Consider the following 10,661-nt stretch of genomic DNA (forward strand, 5'->3'; position numbering starts at 1 on the left):
GTTGGCCAAATTCTTCATTTTACAGAGAGGATTTTGCTCAAGGTTGCATTGTTAGGGCAAAATCAAGCCCGTAATACTTGCATGGGCTGAAACACCACTTCTTTCCCCACCCTCAGTCACCTATGTCATTCCGTGAGAAAATGTACACGGCTCTTCCTTCTGTGATCATGTTTACCCAAATGCATTTGAATACATTTGCACATTGTCCATTTCCTGAAATTTGATCGTCCATTTCCTGAAATTGATTGCAGTGTTCCTGGGATTCAGAACTGAAACCTGAATTGTCTTTGCATCCTATCTCCTCCTCCCAGTGGAGTTTTCAGGAAGCTTTATTCAGATACATGGCGTAACACAAAGCGGAATCCAAGATATGGAGGCTTGGAAAAACCGTGGGGTTTAGCCTCAGAGAACAAAGGTAAAATTTGTAATCTATCAGACGACCTCTTTCTGCTGTGTTCTTTGGAGACAGGGTCTTGATACCCATCTGCAGGGGTCCTTCCGTTTACTGATGCTTAACAAAAATTTCTAGCCTTCAGGGTGCTTGGAAAATAGATTGTTGGTATGTTTTGTTTTCTTTAGGAAGAATGATGATTAAGTCTTCATAATTTCTCACCTACAGTAGAGAAAATAAATACACAACAGCAGAGTTTGTGAATTAATGCAGAAATTAATGTTGTGTCCAAGTGACTATCAAGTTTACATCACTGCATTTTAAATGGCCAACAAAATTGTTCTTTTTTTTTCCCCCCTGGATTTTCAAACGTTCACAAAGTAAGAGAGTAGAGTAGAATAGTTTTTTGCATGTGCTTTGGAATCAGTCTGATTTTGAGTCTCACTTTTGCCAATTATCCATCGTATAACCTTGGAGAGTATACTTAACCTGGCTAAGCCTTACTTTCTTCATCTGTAAAGGGTTTACACCCTCAAAAAGGTTTATGTGAAGTTTAAGCAAGATATCATTATGTAAAATTTGGCTCAAATTTTATTCTTCAAGTTGCAAATATAAATATATTTCACATTTAAATTTCCATGCCATCAAAGTGCTACTGGTTCATACCTGCTGGGATGGCTATTACTAAAATGGAAAATAGTAAGTGTTGGTGAAGATGTGGAGATATTGCAATTCTTGTGCATTGCAAGTAGAATTACAAAATGTTATAGCTACTGTGGAAAATTATTTGATGTTTATTAAAAATGAAATATAGAATTATCATATTTTCCAGCAATTCTACATGCATATTCATAAAATGTTCATATTTGTAATTAAAAATAAACAAATAGAAAGAAGAGCAGTAGAGCAGAGAAAGGAAAATAGGAATAGGGAGGAGAGGAGCTACTGATGACTGATATGGAGCAAACTAAATTCCATGCATGTGTGATCATGTTGACAGGAAATTCAACTATTATATATAACTATAATACACCAATAATAGCATTAAAAAAAGAAATGACAGGAGGAACTGAAAAGATAATTATATATCAATCTTCATAGCAGTATTACTCACAATAGCTAAAATGTGGAAAGAACCCAAATGCCTATCAATATAAATAACAAAATATAGAATATGACATACAATGGAATATAATTCAGCCTTAAAAAGGAATGAAACTCTAATACGTGTTACAGCATGATGAATATGGTAAGCATTAAACTGGGCAGCTTATAAATATCAGAAACATGTTTCTTATATTTCTGGAGGTTGGTAGGTCCAAGATCAAGTTGCTGGCACATTCTGTGTCTGATGAAGGCACACTATCTGGTTCACAGATGATGACTTTTCTCTGTATCCTCATACAGCGTAAAGGGCAAGGGTCATCTCTAGGACCCATTTGACAAAGGCATCAATTGCATTCATGAAGATTCTTTCTGTATTGTCTAATAAATTTTCGAAGGCCCCCTTCCTAACACTGTCACTAGTGGTTTTAGATATAGACATATGAATTTTGGTGGGACACAGGCATTCAGACCATAGCAGTGACATAGCAAAAGAAAAAAAAAATAATATATATATATATTGGTCCTTGAGCACATATCTGTCAGACATGAAAAGCCAGATGGATGTTTTTATGTTTTCAGAGCTGGGTATTTGTTACCTTCTATACTTGCTAAATTTTGTTATTCATATTGATAGCCATTTGAGTTCTTTCCACATTTTAGCTATTGTGAGTAATACTATTGTGGACCCAAGAAACTAGACCAGAAATCACTAAATTGCAGTTGATTTTCTTTCTCAAATGGAGAAGATGCTTGCTTCGGGCATAATCAGCTGAATACCATAGCAACAGTAGCCATAGGGTGTTGAAGAATATCTAGAAGGAATGCTAAGGCATGCTGGGTTCCCTGAGGGGAGGGGAAATGATTTGTTTCCTATTCACTTTACTCTCTTTTATAGGGGTTTATAATTAAAAAGTGTCTTGAATATATTACCCTGTGGACTGTCATATGTCATATGCAGCCATGACTGGGGATCAGAATTAAAATCATTGAGGCAATTTGGTTAACTCACTTCTTGTCTTTAAAATTTGGCAGGGCTGTTGATGGCAGATGTCAAATAGTTCTAGGAAAAAGTAGAGAGTTGTAAGAGCATTTGACAAGTACTCGAAAGACCTGAGTTCTTGTTCTGGTTCTGGTGATAATCAACTGGAAGACTTTAGGAAAAAATCAAGGTACTTTAGGCTTTAGTCTCTTTAGCAGTAAAATGGGAAGATTGGATTAAGTGAATCTGTAAAGTTCCTTCTAAGATTCAAATGGATATCCTCTGACTTGATGATCCTGGTCCAGGCTGCAGTTGTCACCTTGCTTTTGACTGAAGCTCATTGGGCAGGTCATGTTTCATGCCATTTTCTAGTGTTCAGGCCCCGTTCTGGGCAATCATACTTCCTCTGTTGTATAGGCTGAGGGCGTGTGTCAGAATCTGGGTGTGTTCTGACAATAGCCAATACCATCAAGACCTGTTTCAGACAGGAGATGGAAAGCTCTATGAGCCATATACTGAGCCATAGGAGCCTCTTACAGCGCTTAGGTCAGGTTCGATCTAAGTACCACTAATAAAGGTATTTTGAGTAATTACAATGGCAGTATTATATAAATTCCAAATTCTTGCTCTGATTTGGAATAACTTTCTTTGGTATCCTTTGTGAGAAGCTTGGTGTTGTAGGTGTGTGTGTGTGTGTGTGTGTGTGTGCACGCACGTGCACGTACACACTCATGTACCTTTTTAGAAGCCAGAGCAAGGTTACTCAATATCTCTAGAAGTTGCATTTCTCATTACAATTCTTGGCAGTGCTCAAATGCAAAGGACACGGAAATTGGAAGCTATAGAGGTACAATGCTTGTACTCATTGACCTCTCCTCCCCCTGCCATCTGTCTTAGTGACATTTAAGGGGCAGAAGAGATAATTCCAAGATACATACTGTTTTATTATTTTCTTCAAATATTTCACATATAAAAGCCTTAGTAAAAAATTTTCCTTAAACTTTATTAAATCAAACATAGAAAATCTAAGTCCCAGTATTCCATATAACTGTTTATTAAAAAGGAAAATATATTTGAATCCTAATGCAAGTAAAGATTAAAATAATTAGCTGATCTAAATAATTTAAAATGTGAATTTTTTTTAATTTAGATTTTTGAATGACTCCTCTCCTATCTCCCTGTGAAAACTCTTTCAAGATCAGAAACAACAAAAATGTCTACTTCCGTGTTTGTTTTAACACATCATTTCCATTTTATTTCAATATTGTACTGATGTCCTATTGTTATGAGTTGAATCTGGAATGTTCCCCAAAGTCTCATGTGTTGAAGTTTTGATTCTCAATGTAGCAATGTTCAGAGGTAAGGGCTGTTGGGAATAACTGGATCTTAAGGGCTCTGATCTCATTAATGGATCAATCCACTATGGGTTTGTAGCTAATGCCATTCATTATTGGGAATTTATGGGAACTGTAGGAGTTGGGGCCCAATTGAAGGGACTGGATCCTTGGAGGTGTGTCCTTGAGGTCTCTATTTTGTCCCCAGTCTCTTTCTTCCTTTCTTGCCCCTTGACCACCATTGAGTGACCAGCTCTGCTCCACCACACCCTCTCTGACACATCACAAGTTCATAGCAATGGAGCCAACTAATTAAATGGATTTAAATCAAAATAAATCTTTCCTCCTTTAAGTTGTTTTTTTTTGGATATTTTGTCATGTCGATGAAAAGCTGACTAACACACTTATGTAGCACAATATGGTAAAAAAAAAAAGAAAGAAATAATAGGCACCAGACTGGAAAAATAGGAAGTAAAGCTCTCTTCAGTCTGGGAAAATATTATTGTCTAGAAAATCTGATGGAATTAACTGAAATACTATTGAAACTGAAAGGTAAGTTTAGCAAGATTGTGAATACAAGACCAATAGATTAAAACATCATTATATGCAGCACAGTTCACAATAGCTGGACTGTGGAACCAACCCAGATGCCCTTCAATAAATGAATGGATAAAAAAATGTGGAATTTATACACAATGGAATATTACTCAGCACTAAAAAATAACAAAGTCATGGCATTTGCAAGGAAATGGATGGCATTAGAGCAGATTATGCAGAGTGAAGCTAGCCAAACCCTAAGGAGCAAGTGCCAAATGTCTTTGATATAAGGGGGGGCGACTCAAAACAGAGCAGGGAGGAAGAGCATGAGAAGAAGATTACCATTAGATAGGGATGAGAGATGCATGGGAATGGGAGAGAGAAGGGGAATCACATGGAAGATGGAAGGAGACCCCCACTGTTATGCAAAATTACATATAAGATGGTGTGAGGAAGAAAAAAAAGAGAGATAAAAGTGTCATAGAGTGGGTAGAGAGAGGTGATGGGAGGGGAAGGGCAGGGAAGGGGAAATAGGAAGGGTAGCAGAATACAATACACACTAATATGGCTGTATGCATACACATGGCTGTAAAACCAATGTGATCCTGCAATCTGTACATGTGGAAAAAAAGAATTCATACCCCATTTGAATCAAATGTATGAATTGTCAAGATCATTATAATGTTTTGAGCAACTAATAAAAAATCATTATATTTCTTTATATTAGCAATGAACAGAAATAAAAACTTAAAAATATTTATAACAACATCCCAAATATAAAATATAGAGAAATAAATCTGACAAAAGATATGACAAATCTGTTTGCTAAAAACTCATAAACATTCTTAAGAAAAATTAAATGAGATCTAATTAAATAGAAAGGTATATCATGTTCCTGGACCAGAAGAGTCAATATTACCAAAGTATTAATTTTGCCCAAGCTGATCTATGGATTCAATGCAACTTCAATTAAAATTAAAGAAGGCTCTTTTGGCAGGGGTGGTATAAAGATATGGTGAGAAGAGGATGGGGAAGAAATTGATAAGTTGATTCTAAAATTCATATAAAAAAAGAGGATCTACAAAAGCCAAAACAAAGCACTTTAATTTCCTGCTTTCAAGTCTTATTATAATACTACATAAAGAGAGACTGTGGATTTCCAGTTTTCCCAACACCATTTGTTGAAGAGTTATCTTTTCTCCAATGGGTGTTTTGGTGCATTTGTCTAGTATAAAATAACTGTATTTATGTGGGTTTGTTTCTGTGTCTTCTATTACATACCATTGATCTACATGTCTATTTTGGTGCCAATACTATGCCATTTTTGTTACTATAGATTTGTAGTATAGTTTAAGCTCTTGTATTGTGATGCCTCCTGCTTCACTCTTCTTGCTAAGGATTCCTTTGGCTATTCTGGTTCTCTTATTTTTCCAAATGAATTTCATAATTGCTTTTTCTATATTTATAAGAAAAGATATTGGGATTTTAATTGAAATTTCATTGAATATGTATAGAGCGTTGGGTACTATGGCCATTTTGACAATATTAATTTTGCCTACACAGGAGCATGGGAGGTCTTTCCATCTTCTAAGGTCTTCTTTAATTTTTTTTCTATAGTGTTGTGTAGTTTTTATTTTAGAGGACTTTCACCTCTTTTGTTAAATTGATTCCTAAGTATTTTATATTTTTTGAGGCTATTATGAATCTGGCAGTTTTCCTAATTTCTCTTTCAGAAGATTCATCATTGATGTATAGAAATGCATTTGATTTATGGGTCTTGATTTTATATCCTGCTACTTTGCTGAATTCATTTATTAATTTTGGCAGTTTTCTGGTAGAATTTTTTGGATCTTCTAAGTATAGAATCAAAATCCATATGCAGGAAAATGAAGCTAAATCCCTATCTTTCCCTATGCACAAAAATCAGCTTTTGTGGATCAAGAACCCAGGGATTAAACCAGAGACCCTGTACCTAATAGAAGAAAAAGTAGGCCCAAATCTCCATCATGTCAGATTAGGCCCCGACTTCCTTAATAAGAGTCCTATAGTGCAAGTAATAAAATCAAGAATCAATAATTGGGATGGATTCAAACTAAAAAGCTTCTTCTCAGCAAAAGAAACAATCAATAAGGTGAACAGAGAGCCTATGTTTTGGGAGCAAATTTTCACCACATGAATATCAGAGTACTAACTTCCAGAATATATAAAGAACTCAAAAAACTTAACCTCCACAAAGCAAACAACCCAATCAAAAAATAGGAGAAGGAGCCGATCAGACACTTCTCATAATACAATCAATTAATAAATAAATATATATAAAAGTCCAACATTTCTATTAATTAGAAAAATGCAAGTCAAAACTACTCTAAGATTTCATCTCACTCCAGTCAGAATGGCAGTTATCAAGAATACAAACAACAATAAGTGTTGGCAAGGATGTGGGGGGAAAGGCACACTCATACATTGTTGGTGGGACTGCAAATAGGTGCAACCAATCTGGAAAGCATATGGAGATTCCTTAGAAAACTTGAAATGGAATTCCAATTTGACCCAGCTATCTCAGTCCTTGGTCTATACCCTAAAGACTTAAAAACAGCATACTATAGTAATGCAGCCACATCAATGGTCAAAGCAGCACAATTCACGATAGCCAAACTGTGGAACCAACCTGGTGCCCTTCAATAGATGAATAAAGAAAATATGGTATATATGTGTTTAATGGAATACTACTCAGTTGTAAAGAAGAATGAAATTATGGCATTTTCTGGTAAATGGATAGAGTTGGAGAATATCACTCTCTCTCTCTTTTTTAGATTTATTTATTTCCCCTGATCAGTTATACATAACAGCAGAATGCTGTTTGATTCATTGCACACAAATGGAGCATAATTTTTGACTTCTCTTGTTGTACCAAAAGTAGGTACAACAAGAGGGTAGGGTCACACCATTCATACAATCATACATGTACCTAGGGTAATAATGTTCATCTTATTTCACCATCTTTCTTATACTCATGTCCCCTCCACCCCCTCCCTTTCACCCCATCCCAAATTCCTCCACTTATTCTCCCTGCCCATTGTGGATTAGCATCCATTTATCTTAGAAAACATTTGACCTTTGATTGTGGGGATTGGCTTACTTCTCTTAGAATGCTATTTTCTAAAACCATCCATTTATCTACAAATGCCATAATTTTATTCTCTTTTATTGCTGAGTAATACTCCATTGTGTATATATATATATATATATATATATATATATATATATATATATATACACCACAGTTTCTTTATCCATTCATCTATTGAAGGGCATCTATAAACTCCAAAAAGAACTGCTGTAAACATTGACATGGCCAAATCACTGTATTATGCATTTGCCTAGTAAGCCATAAAATAACAAATTGTTAAATTGGACTTCATGACAATTGAAAACCTCTATTCTTCAAAATACAATGTTAAGAGAATGAAAAGACAAGTCACAGTTTGGGAAGAGGTATTTACAAATAGTTCAAATGATTTAAAAATTATTTTACCAAAGAAAATGTACAAAGGACAAATAATCCCACAAAGCAGTGTTCAGCATCATTGCCAGTTAAAGAAATACAAGTTAAAGCTACTATAAGATACAACCATAAATAAACCTATTAGAATGGCTGAAATTCCAGAGATGGGCCATACTGAGTGTTGGTGTATATATGGAGGAAATGGAGCTCTCCTACAGCACAAGTGGCAGTGTAAAATTGTATAACCAATTTGCAAAATCATTTGGCAACTTCCTACAAATGTAAAAATATACTTACTAGATGATTCAGCTACTTCATACCTACATACTTACCAAGAAACATGGAAGCATAAAGTCCATACGAATACTTGTACCTGGAAGTCCAAGACAACGTTATCTGTAATAGTCCCAAACAAGAAATAATACAAATGTCATTCAAGTTAAAGGATTTACAAACTGTGGTATATCCAGAAAATGGAATACTTCTCAGCCACAAAAATGAATTAACTAATGACAAACTTTCAAATCATTTTGCATGAGTAACCGTTTGACTACTTACTGATGATTCAATTTATATAACATTTTAGAAAGTGCAAGTTTGCAGGGGGGTGACAAACAACTTGTGTACATTGATACAGCAGGAGTGGAAGCCGTTTATTGTAGGACCGGAGCGATATTTATACATTCCACACAGCTTATCTAATTAACATAAACTAGATACAGCAGTCAACCAATCAGGAATCTCCACACTTAATGGCCAGCTTTTGTTACTTCACAAACCACTCCCTCTGGCATTTTGCCAGGTGCCATCCAGACTTGTTTACAGACTCTAACATTTCTCTGGCAAAATGCCAGGCGCCATCCTGACTTGTTTACAGACTCTAACACAAGTTAATCCATGGTGACAGAAACCAGATCAGTATTAGTTTAGGAATGGAAGTAGGAGGTGAGAAACAGTGGAAGAGGAAAATCAAGGTATCCACAAATAAATATTACTAATATCCATTTTCTAGAAATATTTGGATATAATATATTTTTTAAATTGTCTTGATTATAGTGATGGAGTCTTGGGTGTATACAGATGAATACACTTATCAACTATATACTTCAAATATGTCAGTTTGTTTTAGGTCAACTAAAAAATGTTATGCCAACAAAAACAGATTAAAGATCTGGAAATGATAATAAACACATAAATTTCTATAGGATTAGTCATGAAATAGTAATACTCAAACACTATATTATAAATAAACAAAAATCAATATGTATAATGATAGGAAACATAAAAAATGATCAAAACCAATGAACATTATCAAGAGTTTTATGATAGCACATTTGAAACCATATTCAATAGGTGGCTATTACGGTTTAGGTGTTAGGAGTCCCCCAAAAGCTGATGGATGAGACCATGCAAAAAAGTTTAGAGGAGAAATGATTGGGTTATGCGGGTGTTGACCCACTCAGTGAATTAATCCCCTGATAGTATTAACTGAGCAGTAACTGAAGGTGGAGAGGGTATGACTGGAGAAGAAGGCCACTGGGGTGTGCCTTTGGGCATATATTTTGTATCTGGTGGGTGGAGTCTCTCTCTCTCTGCTTTCTGATCATCATGTGAGCCACTTCCCCCCACCACACTCTTCCACCATGATTTTCAACTTCACCTTGAGCCCTGAAGAATAAAGTTGGCTGTCTATGGACTAAGACCTCTGACACTGTGAGCCCCCAAATAAACTGTTGCTCCACTAAAATAGTTTATTTCAGGTCTTTTAGTCACAGTAGTGAAAATGCTGACTAAAACAGTGGCCTTTAAAGAAAAAAAAAGTATTATAAAATTTCCTTCATGTTTTTAGCATCATAAGATATATAATTACTAAATACATTGAGTTACTACTAGAAAAATCTCTACCTCCAACTGAAAAGGAATCAGACTCAGATAATTTTAAGAATAATTTCCTATGCTGAGTGTGGCAGCACATTCCTATAGTCCTAGTGGCTCAGGAGGCTGAGGCAGGAGGATTACAAGTTGAAAGCCAGCCTCAGCAACCTAGTGAGGCCCTAAGCAACTTAGTGAAACCCTGTCTCAAAATAAAAAATAAAAAGTGCTGGGGATGCAGCTCAGCGGTAAAGTACCCCTGAGTACCAAAAAACAAAACAAAAATAAAAAACTTCCTTTGACAAACTTAAAGGATGATACTATCACTCTCTTTACTTTTTCAGAGGAAAGGAAAACAAAGAAAACTAATTACTTATGAATTTTATCATCTCAAATGATAGAGTAAGGAAAACTATATAGACAAATTTCACAGACAAATGTCAAAATGCCATGTGAAATAATAGTAAAATAATTTTTTAAAAAGATCTATTTCATCATTACCATCATTCTTGGCAATGAAACAATATTAAAACATTTAAGCTTCTAATTCCTCACGTTAAAATATTAATAGAAAATAATCTTAGAATCAGCTGCTGCTCAAAAAGTCTTTAATAAAATTCAGTTTACATTAGTGATAAAAACTGTTAAGCAAATTAGGAAAAAATAAATAAATATCTTTATGCTAAACCATGAATCTATGGTTAACGTCACAAGTAAAAGCCAAACTTCAGAACCATTCTCTTTCAAGCAGGAACATGATTAGGATGCTTGCTCTCATCCTTATTGCTTGATATTGAGCAGTAGATCCTAGAGAATTCAATAGAACATGAAAAGGAAATGAGGTATAAAGATTCAAATTCTTTCAAATTGAAAATTTCATATTTACAGGAAATATGTAATCTAAAAATCAGCAGTGAATCAACAAAACATTAGAAC

Source organism: Callospermophilus lateralis, chromosome 5, assembly GCF_048772815.1.
Source record: "Callospermophilus lateralis isolate mCalLat2 chromosome 5, mCalLat2.hap1, whole genome shotgun sequence".
In the NCBI taxonomy this organism is placed as follows: domain Eukaryota; kingdom Metazoa; phylum Chordata; class Mammalia; order Rodentia; family Sciuridae; genus Callospermophilus; species Callospermophilus lateralis.